This window comes from Pavona decussata, unplaced genomic scaffold (assembly GCF_977016875.1).
Source record: "Pavona decussata unplaced genomic scaffold, jaPavDecu1.1 SCAFFOLD_1, whole genome shotgun sequence".
Taxonomy (NCBI): domain Eukaryota; kingdom Metazoa; phylum Cnidaria; class Anthozoa; order Scleractinia; family Agariciidae; genus Pavona; species Pavona decussata.
Genome location: NW_028145425.1, coordinates 274364 through 289908, shown reverse-complemented (window position 1 = coordinate 289908; position 15545 = coordinate 274364). Strand labels below are relative to the sequence as shown.

At 37.5% G+C, this 15545-nt stretch overlaps 1 protein-coding gene and 1 long non-coding RNA gene across 3 annotated transcripts in view; one reads left to right on the top strand and one right to left on the bottom strand.

Annotated features, from left to right (window-relative positions):
* The window catches only part of LOC146490097 (uncharacterized), a 112818-nt gene that overhangs the window by 86863 nt on the left and 10410 nt on the right, over positions 1-15545 (top strand). The window lies entirely within an intron of this gene.
* LOC146490098 (uncharacterized) lies at positions 1670-2805 on the bottom strand. 2 transcript variants are annotated; one of them, XR_014863583.1, is made up of 2 exons: positions 2494-2805; positions 1670-2377 (listed from the first exon to the last, which is right to left on the bottom strand). It is a non-coding gene; the product is annotated as an uncharacterized LOC146490098 (long non-coding RNA). The 2 variants fall into 2 exon arrangements; XR_014863567.1 differs by having other exon boundaries at positions 2628-2805.

The following is a 15545-nucleotide window of genomic DNA, read 5'->3' as shown; positions in this document are numbered from 1 at the left end:
AGCCGAAAATTATTCCACCTATTTCAGAAATACAAAACCGAAACTTCTGTGGAAATTTCCACCTTTTACTGACTGACGGTGAAGAGCAAGCGTTTATGAACCGTTAGCTATGTTAAGCCTTTTTCAACCTTGTGAGCTACGTCGGAGTTTTGTTTTCATGTGAGGCGTGTGTTGAAAGTCACGTGTTAGAGTCTCAATGGGAGGGGGGGGGGGGGGGGACAATTTTGAAGGTTGACGGTTACTTTCTACCGATTTCGACGGTTGACGATTATGAAGGGGAAATTTCTTCCATGAGTGAAAGTTAATACGAACTTTTGCGTCAGTTAATATTAACAAATTAATAAATTGACGTCAGTTTTTCATGCGTCTGTCCTGTTACGCCGAGTGGATCCGCAAACTACTTTGACAATGTTAAAAATAGACGCATGAAAAACTGGCGTCAATTTGTTTTTTTTGCTATAACAAGAAGCCAGAAGGGACAAAATGAAGTTAAAACGCGGATTAAAAATGCGAGAAACTTACATTTCAAAATCTGACGCGATCAAAATCATAAACTTGTCTCGCTCTCTTATTGGTTAATGGAAAAGGGGGAGACTTTCTATTAGTTGAAAAGTGACACATTGACCTTTGGATTTCTTCAAAATTCCCGTTCTTGTTCGTTACGTCAGGATCAACATCGCATAAATTATATATTCATGTGTCTGTCTGCTTATTTGACAATGAAAATTACCCAATGAGCGCGTGAGAACTTCTGCGGTTATTGTAAAATGTTGTCTGGAGGTTGAGTTTTTGTCAGAAACACGTTATTAATGTAGTTAATCATTAATATTTTGAAACCAAGGCCCAGTTGTTCAAAGCCCGATTAAGGTAATCCTGGATTAACAGCAACCTTGGTTCGAGTTTAATTACACAACAATAAAGATTTTTCAAAAAGAGTTTTGTCCCACAGTTTTGACGGTGACTTTTCTTTACCACTAGGTTAAATTACAGTTTAAAAACAATTTTCACGACCGAGCAGGAAACCTCGGTTACTTTTAATCGTGGATTAACTTTAATCGGCTTTCGAACAACCGGTCCCTGAAGTACTTCCAAACCGAAGTTAGATGTTATGTCAGTTTGGACAATAATTAAGAGTCATTGTCTGAGAAAACCAGGCAGAGGTGAAAGATGGGGGTCGGCCGATTTCCTTCAAACTTACACCATTTAATGTCTGTCCGAAATGGTAATGAATGATGCTATTTAGCAATTCTCTTGCTGTTGCGTTTCGTAGTTTGACCACCCCCCCCCCCCCCCTGGTTTTGACCCTTACTGACCCTGATGTCACGCAAAATATATGCAGAATTTGAAGCTCAATAAAATATATTTCGCCTCATTTCTGTGGACTCATATCGATTGCTTGTATTGTTTATCGTCTAAAAAACGTTTTTAAAGGAAAATATCCCGACTTAACATAAAACTTAATTTTTTTATGGAATTTTGCAATTTCCTTGCGATCGCGAAAATGTCTTGGGCCAAATGTGAGGCAATTTCGAAACCGTTTTTCTCAGAGGTGCGACGTTCCTTTCCAAAAATTTCTTGATATTTTTTAAGCCAAACATCTGTTCTCCCAAAATCAGCAAACTCTAACTTGAGCCATTAAAATGCCTTTGCATGAGTCAAAGATGATTCGGTATTTTTGCTAATAAAGTTCCACAGCGGGTTTTTCTCGGTTTTTCTTTATTTCATCTTCTTCTTTTTTGATTTTTTCTTTTTTATTTTTGGATAAGCTCGATGAAACTATCCTAACTCTTCGAGGTAGAACTTCCCTGGAAGATTTAGTTGAGTGACGCTTTGGGCAGGAATAACATCAAATTGGTGTTAGCTCACACTTGATTTGATTATGCGTGACATGTCACGGTATTTGACAATTGTCAAACGTGATCACAAACAGAACACATTTCCCACTTTTTTTTACCCTTGCATTTTAAACTTGGTAACAACAAGCATTTCCCTGAAACTATATTAAGTCTTGGAGTCAGTCTGTTGTTGATAATTGTTAATTAAAATAAAAACAGCATCAAATACCTGTGAAACTTGCCACGGCAAAAGAAACTCCGGTATGTTCGTTACATAACAGACAATTATTGAAAGAACAACAAATCTTTCTTCTGTAATGCGTTGGGTTCCGCCATAAATCTGAAGTGCACTTCCTGGTCTGTGGGTTCGCCTTGTGGCGCTGAAGGTGTTGGTTTGAAGATTTGTCCCTTGCTATCCTGTACACGAGATATTGAATCGCACTGGCTCGTCAGTCTTGGTTTGGGAAGAAAGCGTGGCGCGACGGGTTCAAAGATCTCCGAAGCCGATTTGATTCTCAACAGAGCAGGTAAATTTGATGTCCCTGAAGATGAGAAGAGACAGACATCACAAAAACCTTACAACAGACTGGACTGGCCGAAAACAGACTATGTGTTTCCACCCAGGTTATGAGGGACAACGAAAGGGTAAAACACAAACCCGACGAGTAAATGGCAAGATGTCACAAGGCATTTTTGAGCTGCATAACGCTGTTGTTCCCATCGGTTCAGGTTCGTTTTATGTTAATTGAGTGACTGCATACTTGACTCATTTAAAAAATATAAACAACATACCATTTACGGCCGTGGGGACCGAACGCGAAGTTTCGGACATTTGGTTTGTTTACATTTGTTCCGCGGAGTCGCATTATGCCGCCTCAAATTAGTTGTATCATAGGACAACCAATCTTGACCTCCATGCTACACTATTGTATTTTAACAGCTTTTAGTTGGAATTTTGGAATAAAGGCGGGAAACATTCTGCCCCATTAAAGTGTTTCTCAATTATATATTAAATATTTCATATTCATCAGAAGAAACTAGTTTTGTTTTATACCAAAAATCATGATTCCTTGTAAAAAAAAAAAAAAAATACAATGTATTTTTGGTATAAAATAAAATTAGTTTCTTCTGATGGATATGAAATAGTTAATATATATTTGAGAGACACTTTAATGAGGTAGAATGTTGCCCGCTTTTATTCCAAATTCCAAGCAAAAACTGCTTTTAAACTATATCAAAATACAATAGCTAGCATGGAGGTTAAGATTGGTTGGCCTGTTTAAGGCGGCATTGCGACTCCGCGGCACAAATGTAAACAAAACAAATGTCCTAAATTCCCACGGCCGTAAATGGTATGTTGTTTATATTTTTTTAAATGAGTCTAGTATTCATACATTCAGTTAACATAACACGAACCTGAACCGATGGGAACAACAGCGTTATGCAGCTCAAAAATGCCTTGTGACATCTTGCCATTTACTCGTCGGGTTTGTGTATTTAATGCCTGACCCCGTTGTCCCTTATAACTTGGGTGGAAACACATAGTCCGTTATCGGCCGGTCTAGTCTGTTGTAAGGTTCTTGTGATGTCTGGGGCAAACAGTCATTCCTCCTTCTCATCTTCAGGGACATCAAATTTACCTGCTCTGTTGAGAATCAAATCGACTTCGGCGGAGATCTTTGAACCCGTCGCGCCACGCTTTCTTCCCAAACCAAGACTGACGAGCCAGTGCGATTCAATATCTCGTGTACAGGATAGCAAAGGACAAATCTTCAAACCAACATCTTCAGCGCCACAAGGCGGATCCACAGACCAGAAAGAGCACAGAAGAAAGATTTGTTGTTCTTACAATTGTCTGTTATGTAACGAACATACCGGAGGTTCTTTTGCCGTGGCAAGTTTCACAGGTATTTGATGCTGTTTTTATTTTAATTAACAATTATCAACAACAGACTGACTCCAAGACTTAATATAGTTTCAGGGAAATGCTTGTTGTTACCAAGTTTAAAATGCAAGTGTAAAAAAAGTGGGAAATGTGTTCTGTTTGTGATCACGTTTGACAATTGTCAAATACCGTGACATGTCACGCATAATCAAATCAAGTGTGAGCTAACCCCAATTTGATGTTATTCTTGCCCAAAGCGTCACTCAACTAAATCTTCCAGGGAAGTTCTACCTCGAAGAGTTAGGATAGTTTCATCGAACTTATCCAAAAACAAAAAAGAAAAAATCAAAAAAGAAGAAGATGAAATAAAGAAAAACCGAGAAAAACCCGCTGTGGAACTTTATTAGCAAAAATACCGAGTCATCTTTGACTTCGAGCGTGGCTCATGCAAAGGCATTTTAATGGCTCAAGTTAGAGTTTGCTGATTTTGGGAGAACAGATGTTTGGCTTAAAAAATATCAAGAAATTTTTGGAAAGGAACGCCGCACCTCTGAGAAAAACAGTTTCGAAATTGCCTCACATTTGGCCCAAGACATTTTCGCGATCGCAAGGAAATTGCAAAATTCCATAAAAAATTAAGTTTTATGTTAAGTCGGAATATTTTCCTTTAAAAACGTTTTTTAGACGATAAACAATACAAGCAATTGATATGAGTCCACAGAAATGAGGCGAAATATATTTTATTGAGCTTCAAATTCTGCATATATTTTGCGTGACATCAGCGTCAGTAAGGGTCAAAACCAGGGGGGGTGGTCAAACTACGAAACGCAACAGCAAGAGAATTGCTAAATAGCATCATTCATTATCATTTCGGACAGACATTAAATGGTGTAAGTTTAAAGGAAATCGGCCGACCCCCATCTTTCACCTCTGCCTGGTTTTCTCAGACAATGACTCTTAAGTGGAAAAGCCGCACCATAAAGTAAATATATTTGGGAACATAGAAACTATTTAAAACGATTCTTTGAGAGCGAACTAGAAGTTCGGAAGGGATGAATAGTTGAGATAGTGATATTTGAAACACCTGAAAACCGTTTAACAACTAATAATAACTGTTTTTTTTTTACGGTTGATGGTTACGGTTGGCTAAATTTTAGGCTGTTTGACGGCTGACAGTTAACCCCATTGAGTCCCTCCTTTTACACAGTTACTGTGAAATGTACATTTATCCATTTGTTTGAGCTACAGCAACAAGACATAAGTGTTATAAGTACAAATTAAACCAGATTTTATTTCTGTGAAACAAATCTTAATTACAAAAAGTTTTTTACCTCTATATACGGGACGGGGCAGGGACGTTAGCGAAAATTCCCAAACTTTGCCAGGACATAGGTCTAGATGAAGTATTACTAGAAAAAATACTTTGAGTTCGATTAGATTTTTATTTTTGGCGAACGGCGACAAAGTCGGTTTGGCCGCTCCCACATCGGTTTTCACGGCGTCCACACCATACGTTACTTGAAAGTCGCCTAAAAATAAACATAACAGTAAATCCGCCCATTAAACATCTTAATCAAAAGAATGCATATTTAAGAACAGTCTGAAGTGTTAGTTGTTCAATTCCATCGCGAACTAAATATTTTTTGAATTTTGAATTTTTTTCCGTATTTCGCCAATTTTGGCGGAGCAAAACATGGCAACATTGGGAGGGTAAAATCGCTTCTTGGTACATGGCGTGGTTTCATATCAAGTACATCAAGCGAAAGAGAAAGGTTTCATCTTCAAATAACTGCAATAAAATTTTTGGGCTACGTTAAATATAAAATTTTAGAGCGCGAAACAAAAGTGACCCAACGGTCAAATTACGCAGTTCGTTGTCACGCATTCAAAAGCGTAAAATCAACAAAGTGCTCTGAAAAAATAGTCGGCCAACGTTTCGCCAAAAAACATTACTGTTGCGAAGATAATGCTTATTTTGAACATTATTTTTCACTTTAACTTCTTAGTTTGTGTGAACTTTTTGAAGTTCAAGCGGTTAATTTTTGTTGCGAGCCAAATTCAAATCGCTATTCACCGTGGTTATAAAGTTTGCGAACGGTTACATGTAAGCCGTAAAGGATAATGATTTTCTATCATTCCTAAATCACAATAGACAGCATAAAGGTAAATTTTTTCTGGTGGGAGAAAAAAATATATGTGTAAAATATAAATACCTGGGAACTGAAGAGAAACGGCTTCCAGTCGTGATCGGATGAATTGGAATGCGTTACACAACAGACAGACAAAGGATTGTGGGGGTGGGGCAGGGAAATAGTTTGCACGGACAGGATTGTCGGGGGTTACGCCAACTTTAAAACATTGATATGAAAAGTTCATTAAAAAAAAAAAGATGAAAGAACAGAAAAACAGGATTATCCCTTTTTCCCTTTGCATCTGCATTCTATTTGTTTCCGGTATGAAACTTGACAAATAACAAAAGAAGTCCGCATTTTTTCTTAAACACTACTCTATTTATTTATTTATTTATTTATTTATTTATTTATTTATTTATTTATAGGTTAATTTATTTGTTATCCTGGCCTTGTGTTCAGAAACACTGCGAGTCACCACTTTTAACACTTTAACTATAACTGTATTCCTAGTTTTAACTGATTCCCCCTCCCCCACCTACACACTGAATCGCATTATCTGTGTGCGCGCGCCGTTACAATCACTGTATGGCAACCTTTACCTGTACGTGGTTACTCCGCGTTTGTTGGAGGGCCATGTGGACTTTCCATGAAGACGTTGAACAAGAAGCAAAAGGTTTTTCATCACAACTGGAATCAGCAGAAAGTGATTCAGTAAGGCTAAGCGTTATCAAATGTAAGTACTGAGCAGTCCGAACAGATCACTGTTTATGATCCATGCCTCGTTGCCCACACACGTGCGAAGGCTTGTAAAGTATTATTTGAAGATTCCAAAGAAGCTCCACAAACTTCTAGAGAAAGCGTAACGACTGAAATGCCTTCTCTTTGTAATTTGGACGCGTGGCCTGGGTACATGTCACGCAATCTTTTCCTTTGCTTCGAACGCGTCGGCAGGTGGCCGTCTGCAACTTGTGAGGCAAAAAGTAGATACCTATCTTTATGCTAAGTGCTCACAGTTTGGTATGTACGTATCTGCAAATAGTAGTCTTCCAATAGAAGTGTAAATATGGCTAATATCCTGTTTTACGGTTTGTTTCAAGACCAGGTAATTTATAACTATATCGGTTATTGGACGTTCGGAACAAGAAGAATTTGAATTCAATATTTCGAAGTAGCCGCTTAAAGTTGAAATTTCAAACAGCCTAGGCCGTAATTAAGGGAAATGTTACTCAAAATTAGTATTATCTTCGCAACAGTAGTGATTTTTGGCGTAAATTGACCCATTATTTCTTTTACCGAGCATATGATTCATTTACGGTTCTAAATGCGTGACAGGGAACTGCGTAATTTGACCGTTGGGTCACTTTTGTTTGGCGCTCTAAATTTTTATATTTAACGTAGCCCAAAAATTTTATTGCAGTTATTTGAAGATGAAACCTTGCTCTTTCGCTTGATGTACTTGATATGAATCCACGCCATGTACCAAGAAGCGATTTTACCCTCCCAATGTTGTCATGTTTTTGCTCTGCCAAAATCGTCAAAATATGGAAAAAAAATTCAAAATTCAAAAAATATTTAGTTCGCAATGGAATTGAACAACTAACACTTCAGACTGTTCCTAAATATGCATTCTTTTGATTAAGATGTTTAATGGTCGGATTTACTGTTCTGTTTATTTTTAGGCGACTTTCAAGTAACGTATGGTGTGGACGCCGTGAAAACCGATGTGGGAGCGGCCAAACCGACTTTGTCGCCGTTTGCCAAAAATAAAAATCTAATCGAACTCAAAGTATTTTTTCTAGTAATACTTCATCTAGACCTATGTCCTGGCAAAGTTTGGGAATTTTCGATTTTTTTCATTTTGCACACCTCCAGGCGAAATTTCTGGATTGCCGCTCTTAAGTACTAAGTTTGTATACCGCCTTTTCATTTATCGAGTCTGACGTAGCAAATGTGATGACTTCTAAATAGCACAGCCCGAACGTCAATGCTACCTTTTAAAAATAAAATTAAAGGGAAGTTTTGGTTTACAATGATCAATATATTATTCCATAAAACTCAGTTCATCAAAACAATCCACATTAAAGTTTCGCTGTTTTGAGTTTCGCATAATATTAACAGCATTCTTGAATAAAACCATGTTTTTAGCCGGTGTAGTTAAAAGCCTGAACTTTTGCAAAACTCTTTTGTTGCTATGAAATTTCAAATGCAATGCCTCCTAAAATGTGAAGCGATTAACAAGTCGCAAAAAAACTTTCGCTTTACTTAAGATCATGAGCCGCAAATGAAACAAATGAACTGATAAATATACGACGGTCTAGTGAACTGATCAAACGTGTTCCATCGTTTTGTGCATAGTACGTTCAGTTCTTAACAGAAATTTTTTATTTCGTTCGTTCCAGTGTCAATTTTGAAAGAACGATGAACGTTAATTTCCCACTCTAGAAACCGTGAGAAGACTGGTACGAGTAAGGGATTGTGGGATTGTTTGAGTGGATGGATTAACATTGCGGCGACGAATAAACGCATTGTTCGGCATTTTCTCGGGGTAGTGTATCTCTTGTGAAATAGTTTTCACCTAGAAGAGTATTTTCTTTACAACGGACTGCCAGGAAATGTACTTATTCATCGACGTACGCAATGTCCATCCGTCTACCCAACCGATCCCATAATCATCCCTCACCCTTAGAGTCTCTCCGTGGTTTCTGGAGGGAGCATTAGGGTGTGTTCACGGCAGCCATATTGGAGCCGGGAGCCAAACAATAAAAGAAATTTTGCAAAGAAAAATTATTTCCCAGAGGCAACCATTCTATTGTTTCGCTCCTCCAATATGGCCGCCGGAACTCACTCAATTATAGTATTTTCTTAATTCAGTGTCAGCACCAGAATCTTCAAACGTTCACGCTTTCAAACATGCACACGTGACATCACCTGTCACTCGTGTATAAAAGGCTGTTTCGCTGGGTTACAACCTTAAATGCCAGGAGTAACGCCTAATTCAAGACGATGGCCATTTTTATCTTCCATAAATTAGCTGAATCACCGTTTCCTTTTGCAGGTCACTTGTTAGTTCTTTTTTATTGTTATTCATTATTCTGAGCTTGATTGATTCTTTGGATATTTTGCCTACGATTTGGTGCATTAAAATCAGAAACTGGTAGTTATTTGTGGTATCATTTTAGCACCACACGTTACCGCGTTCTTTAAATATTGGTCATTGAATCGGGTTCGAAATTCAAACAGCTCAGCATACATTTTTAGAGCCAAAGGGCAAAATGTCTTTAAGACTTTGAATTAATGCGCTATTTTTTTTTTCTTGTAACCAGTTTGGGTAACCAGTTGTTTTCTCTCGTTTGTGGTTAATACGTTACTCCAGTCGGCCGTTATGTTGAACTAGCGTAACAAAAATATTCCTCCATGCAGATTAAGAAGAAGGTCTTTCTTCACGTTTAACTTAGGCCCCGCAGTCTTTCCAATCGTACCGATTGTATCGAACCAGGGAGATCTTTCCAGTCTTGCTTCTTTTAACTATGGTACCGTTCCTCCTCAGTGATATTAATATGAGATACATCTCGGACTCAGCTGACGAGTTATTGGACAGGTAGACCCGCTTAGATGTACCCTGCGAGCAGAGGCCCTTCGATCTTCCTAGACTTATCTAGGAAGATCGAAGGGCCTCTGCTCGCAGGGTAGCTTAGATGTAAAGAGGAACCTTTTTTTCCAATGGATATCGGTTGCATGACGGCTGTAAAAGAACTTCTATGTACTGTAAACCAAAGTTTCGCATTTTTTTAATTTTATTTTGAAACCGGTTGTGAATAGACCATTTCCGGTATATTAAAATTCTAGCTTGGCTACGAGGTTCAGGGAATAAAACAAAAGAAATTAATTATTCATCTCTGAACCTCAAAACAACACACTTTATTAAAAAAGACAGTTACAAACAAATAGCTGAAGCTAGTCGAGGCGGGTAGGTATGTCTATACGTACTAAACTAAATACAAATAAATTTGGTGTTTACAAATTGACTAAAATTAAAATTAAATATTAAGTAGCAAACAAACAAGTGACGCAAAAAGGATTCGCTAGCTGATAGAAATTAAAGGATTGTTACAAATTTACAAGCTTTTCATTATTTCAAGATTTAAAGAAGGTGTAAGGTAAGCATTTTCTTTTTTTTAAAAGGTTGATTAGTAGTTCATGTATTTGTTTTTTGAATAATTTTCTGTTGTCAGACTTTCTAAGAGGGTCGCACAGGGGTATTTTCGTGATGCGTGATTAGCTGATTTTATTTCCCGTGAAACGTAAATGTAATAAATTATTCTTCGTAATCCGCGACCTGAAGGTTTTGGGTGACCCGTGAAGAGCTTGAAAACGAAATTTTCATTTGTGTGATCCGTGATTTGCTATTTTTTCTGTTCGTGAACCGTGCAAGAGACCCCCCGGTACGACCCTCTTCTAATATTATCCAGTAAAGAATTCCATAGCCGTGCACCAAATCGAGAAATTTAATCTTTAGTTTATCAAGACGTGAAGCCATGATTCAATGAAATTTCTTTTTGTTTTTCTTTTGTTTTATTCCCCCAAGCCTCGTAGCCAAGCTAGAATTTTAATACATCAGAAATGGTGTATTAAAATAAGTATAACATGTTGTTTTTTTTTTATTTTTTTTTTTATTTAGCTTAAATTGGCAAATAAATGAATGAATAAGTTTTGCCTGCGTTAGAGTAAATCCTGTAAATCAAGGGAACGCCATCATTATTTGTTCACATTTCTGCTTTCTCACGCTCCCTACTTCTTGCAAACTAGAATAGATTGGGAAAAAATGATACTCTTTAACCTAATACTTGGTTTAAGCATTTGCGAAAGGAAACTCTTCAAAATTAATTCTTCGTTAGTTTCAAACTATTCGGTTCAGTCTAATTACTCTTTTGACGTCACACCGGCCGCCCCGCCAGCCGGCTGATCATGATTCATCCCACGCAGGGCGGATACGGTAAGTTTGTTATATAAACTTGAACCGACAACGGCTCCCTTACAGAATAGAATATGGTTGTTGTATACCCCCTATACAGTCGGGCGTCCATTCTTTCTTTCTTCTTTGTTGTTGTTGTTGTTTTATAGTAGCACTGAGAAAATTATAGAACAATCGGAAATCGGATGTTCGCTCTTAATCTACAAATCGTACCCCTTTTACAGGGTTTCTCTTAAGTTTGTAAATTATGATTAGTATTTCATATTCAAATACACTAGCAAAGGATATCTAACAATTTAACAAAATAAAAAAATTTCTATGATTAAATTTTGGAGCTATAAAAAGTTTGTAAAATTCCGTTTGACAGCAGTTTTTTAAATTGACCAGATTTTATAGATTAGTAGATATTTGACTGGCAACAGCTGATTACGTTCGATATTAGATATCAGTTACAAGCAGAGTTTTGAACAGCCTGGCTAGTTTACATACACACATACATACTTTATTGTTACCTCCCCAATGGGGCTTTTCAGGAATAATTATTTAAATACTAAAGTTACTAATAACTACACAATCAAAATTAATCAAAATGAAGAAAACATTCACAACATTCAGTCTAAACTTTATAATCGAGAAAAATACTAAAAATAAATAAAGTTCAGGAAGTATTTACCAAAATTGTCCAAAAGCTTATTCTTTAAGATACGTATAGTTTTTTTATGTTTGCACGTAGCGGATGTGTTAGACCGCACGGTTCAGCAATAAACGAGTTTACAATATTACAAGGACGTAAACTGAATTAATGTTCGCGTTTAATTATCAAAAATGTGCTTAACACAATTTATTTCAACATGTTCAGAGCCATACACGAAGAGACTAAGTTATTAAATATGGTAGTCATTAGATGTCAAGTTGGAAACTACGATATCTCCCAAGTCCTTCACTGATGTAACAGGCGTGATGGTTTTACCCAGAAAAGTCAGCTTCAGGTTTGTCATCCTTTGATGCAATTGACGGGTGTTCCGGATAAAAAAAAAAAACCTCCCGGGAAGTTGAACTTGAGCCAACATCGCAGACGTGGTATCGATTAAGATCCGTGGAATATCCTCTGATGCAGACTTCTCATATTAGTTGTCTCTCGCGAAATTAACACGTCACGCTCATGTAAATGTTACAATGTTACGCATGTGCTTCACGTCCCATTCACTCCTTGATGAAGCATGTAACTTGTTTTCTTTACGTAAATCCGTAAACGTGTTGTATGGTTGATGCTTTGTGCATATACTCACCAGTTATGCATGCAACTACCACTCGTAAAACAAATCCCTGATCCCTGCTTAAGCACTAGTTTAACCTTTTAATGATATTTCAGAAAACCGGATGGCGGATCGACGGCTGTTGTTTGAGGAAATCCAAGAACAAAATCAATCCACGCAGAGTTTTACAGGTGTTGCTCTCCCTGCTTAAGCACTAGTTTAGTCTTTTAATGATACTTCAGAAAACCGGATGGCGGATCGACGGCTGTTATTTGAGGAAATCTAAGAACAAAATCAATCCACGCAGAGTTTTACAGGTATTGCTCCAGGTAAATAGTTTTTCCTTTCCGGTTTATGCCTGGTCAGTTGGCGGCATAAGGGCGTCTTCTTCGAGACTCGTGATTCCAGAATAATAATGTTTATTTCTTATATTGCGCAGTCTAACATGCTAGATATGATCGAATGCGCATTACAAAATCTTAATATGAAGTAATAAATGGCTAATCTAAATAATAACAACAACAATAATTTACAATCTCCGGAAAAAACAATAAAATTAAAATATGAGTTAATAAGAGAACTAAGAAAAAGCTAATTTAAAAAGATGTGTCTTTAGTAAAACTTTAAACTGAAGTATTTAATGATTGGCATTGTCTGATTTCCAAAGGGAGTCGGTTCCATACTTTGGGCGCGACATTTTCAAACGCCCTATCCCCTAGTGTCTTTTTTGTTCTATAGGTATTATCCATTAGAAGTATGTCCCGGTGTGATCTCAACTGGTACCGCGAGCTGTCATTGATTTTTATCAAGTCTAAAAGATACTGTGGTGCGACGCCATAGATACATTTGTGAACTAACATTGCTATCTTGAATTCTATTCTGTGGGTAACCGGAAGCCAGTGCAGGTTGATCAATGATGGTGTGATATGATCATACCTGGATACAGTACATACCAGCCGAGCTGCCGCGTTCTGTAGGCGTTGCAGCTTACCAAGATGAACAGCGGGCGTGCCATATAATAGACCGTTACAATAGTCTATTCGTATTCGAATAGGCCGAATACACGGAATGTACGGTGTTCATGTTCTTTTAAGACCTATTCTGGTTTTCGAAATGAACAGAATAGTATGCTGAAAACTGATAGCGGAATGAACGGAATACAGTCCGCTCAAAATAAGGGGAATTATTTTCTGTTTGGGAAGCTTTTCGTTTTAATAAAAAGACGTGGAATTGTATTCTTTTGGTAACTGATATTCTGTGTATTCTGTCATAACTTAACGCGGATAAAAATAGCCAGAATTGTTCCAATACTATGCACCCAAGTCAATTTGAGCAGAGAAAGCGAATTACTAGAAGGCTGATACGCTAATAAAAGAATGTCTTGTGTTAAATACTAATTTTACTAGACTAAATATAAGGCTTGTAAATATCGGTGTGACAGGAAAAACAAGAAATGATGCATTGAGTAGCTGGCACTACACAATCGTAAAGAGTCGAGCTTGGGAGAATTCGCTCGGTGGGGAGACCAGAGATGACGCAGTGGTGGGAACACTCCTCTCCCGCCAATGTGACCTGGGTTCAATTCCTGGATTCGCATTCATATGTGGGTTGAACTTGTTCAGGTTGATTCTCTTCCTTGCTCCAACAAACCTGACTAGTACTGTAGGTGCTTCCGCTCAACATTTTGATGTGTAACTGGGCATGGCTTTGCTGTTCGTATCAGTGAGTAAACATGGGTTTAGTTTTTATGGGATTGTACTGATAAAATAACATAAATAGACCACTTTATTTAAGGACGGTCCCTACTAACACCAAAGTATTTTTGCGCGGTTTATGACTATGCGGGAAAAGCACACCTTTTTTGTATCGGCTATGGAAATCCAAACAGAAAATTGGGGGTTACCACGCATTTCTTCGGAGCAAGAAATTTTCTTCTTTGACCGCTTTTCGAAAGAGAGAAAGAAACGTGTTCTTTTCTGTGTGTCCACGACAAATGTGTAAATTTTATACGCGAAAAGCCGTGCATGGCTTTGCAGTCGAACATGTATATAACGGCCACCCCGGGACTTGAGGAGCTGGCCGCTTAATACAGGATCACTAAAAATACTCACTGGGCGTTGTCTAACGTCAATTTTAATGGCGTGTCATACAAAAACACTTCACGCAAGGAAACAATAGGAAAATCAACACTATTTTAAGCAATCAATACTTTAAACAAAGTTTAGTGCCAATTTGTAACTTAATGGTATAATATACGTAACATTGTGTAAAAGTACTATGAAGTAAATTGTCCTCTACTCTTCTACGGTATGCAGTGTTCTATTTCTATGACTTACAGTTCACAACAAAATATTTCATTCCGTCATTTCATAGTCGTTACGCTTAATGTTCAATGTCACATGGCTGAAGAACAAGCTAATTAAAGAGGAATTTCTTGCTAAAGAGTGTAGCATATTCAAAACAAACATTTTTAGCGTTCGTGATATGGTACTGTCCTTCAGCACATTGCGGAGTCTGAAAAGCGTTAACGATATTAAACGGCCGAGTATCAGCTTACAGGCTGGATCGCATTTTAAACACAGTAAATGACCGCATTAAATAACATATGGCTTTGTTTCCATCCAAGGGTAGCCGCTTAATACAGGTAAAAATAACAAAGAAAGACAAACATAGGACTGTTACAGGGTGGCCGCGGCCGCTTAGTAGAGGTGGCCGCCTAATACAGGTAACAAATACAGCGTTTGTACCAGCGAACAATCGGGACTTTGGAAACTGGCCGCTTAATTGAGGGTGGCCGCTTAATACAGGGCCGTTATATACAGGTTCGATTGTATTTTCTATGACAAGAAGAATGAAAATAGGCTTATTAGATTACGCGCTTCCCAGGAAGGTGTTGAGTCTTATCGTTAACAGTTTTTACCTTTTACGTGACGTTTTCTCAATCGAGTGTATACATTCGATATGATAAAATGATGAAAACGTACGGACATGAATAATTTTGGCAAGACTTGAAAACGGGTCGGAGAAATAACGTATTTGTCATAAAATCTGACTCAGAAATTACGTCACATGAAAATGAACAATTCATCATTTTTCAGTAAAGGAAGTCGTGGCAAGGGTATTAAAAAGTAGAGAACTGAGTCCGTAGTCCGTCATACTTTTCAGTGAAAGTACTAATTCAATGTTTATTTTTAAATCTAACATATTCAGTATATCAATCAAATCTCTTTTGATGGTACTATTCAGGACTAGATTAAAACACATCCTCTATATAAACATCCTTTTGGTTTTTTATCAGTTGTTATCTCTGCTAAAAATTAAGGTTAACATAACCTAACAAACAAAGAAATTAATAAAATACCGGATGAGATTAGGAGGGTAATAGAATATAACAAAAACAATGTTTGTTTTCTTGGAGCTAGCAAACCACGTACTGCTCTGTGGATCACGTTCTGTCAACAAGCT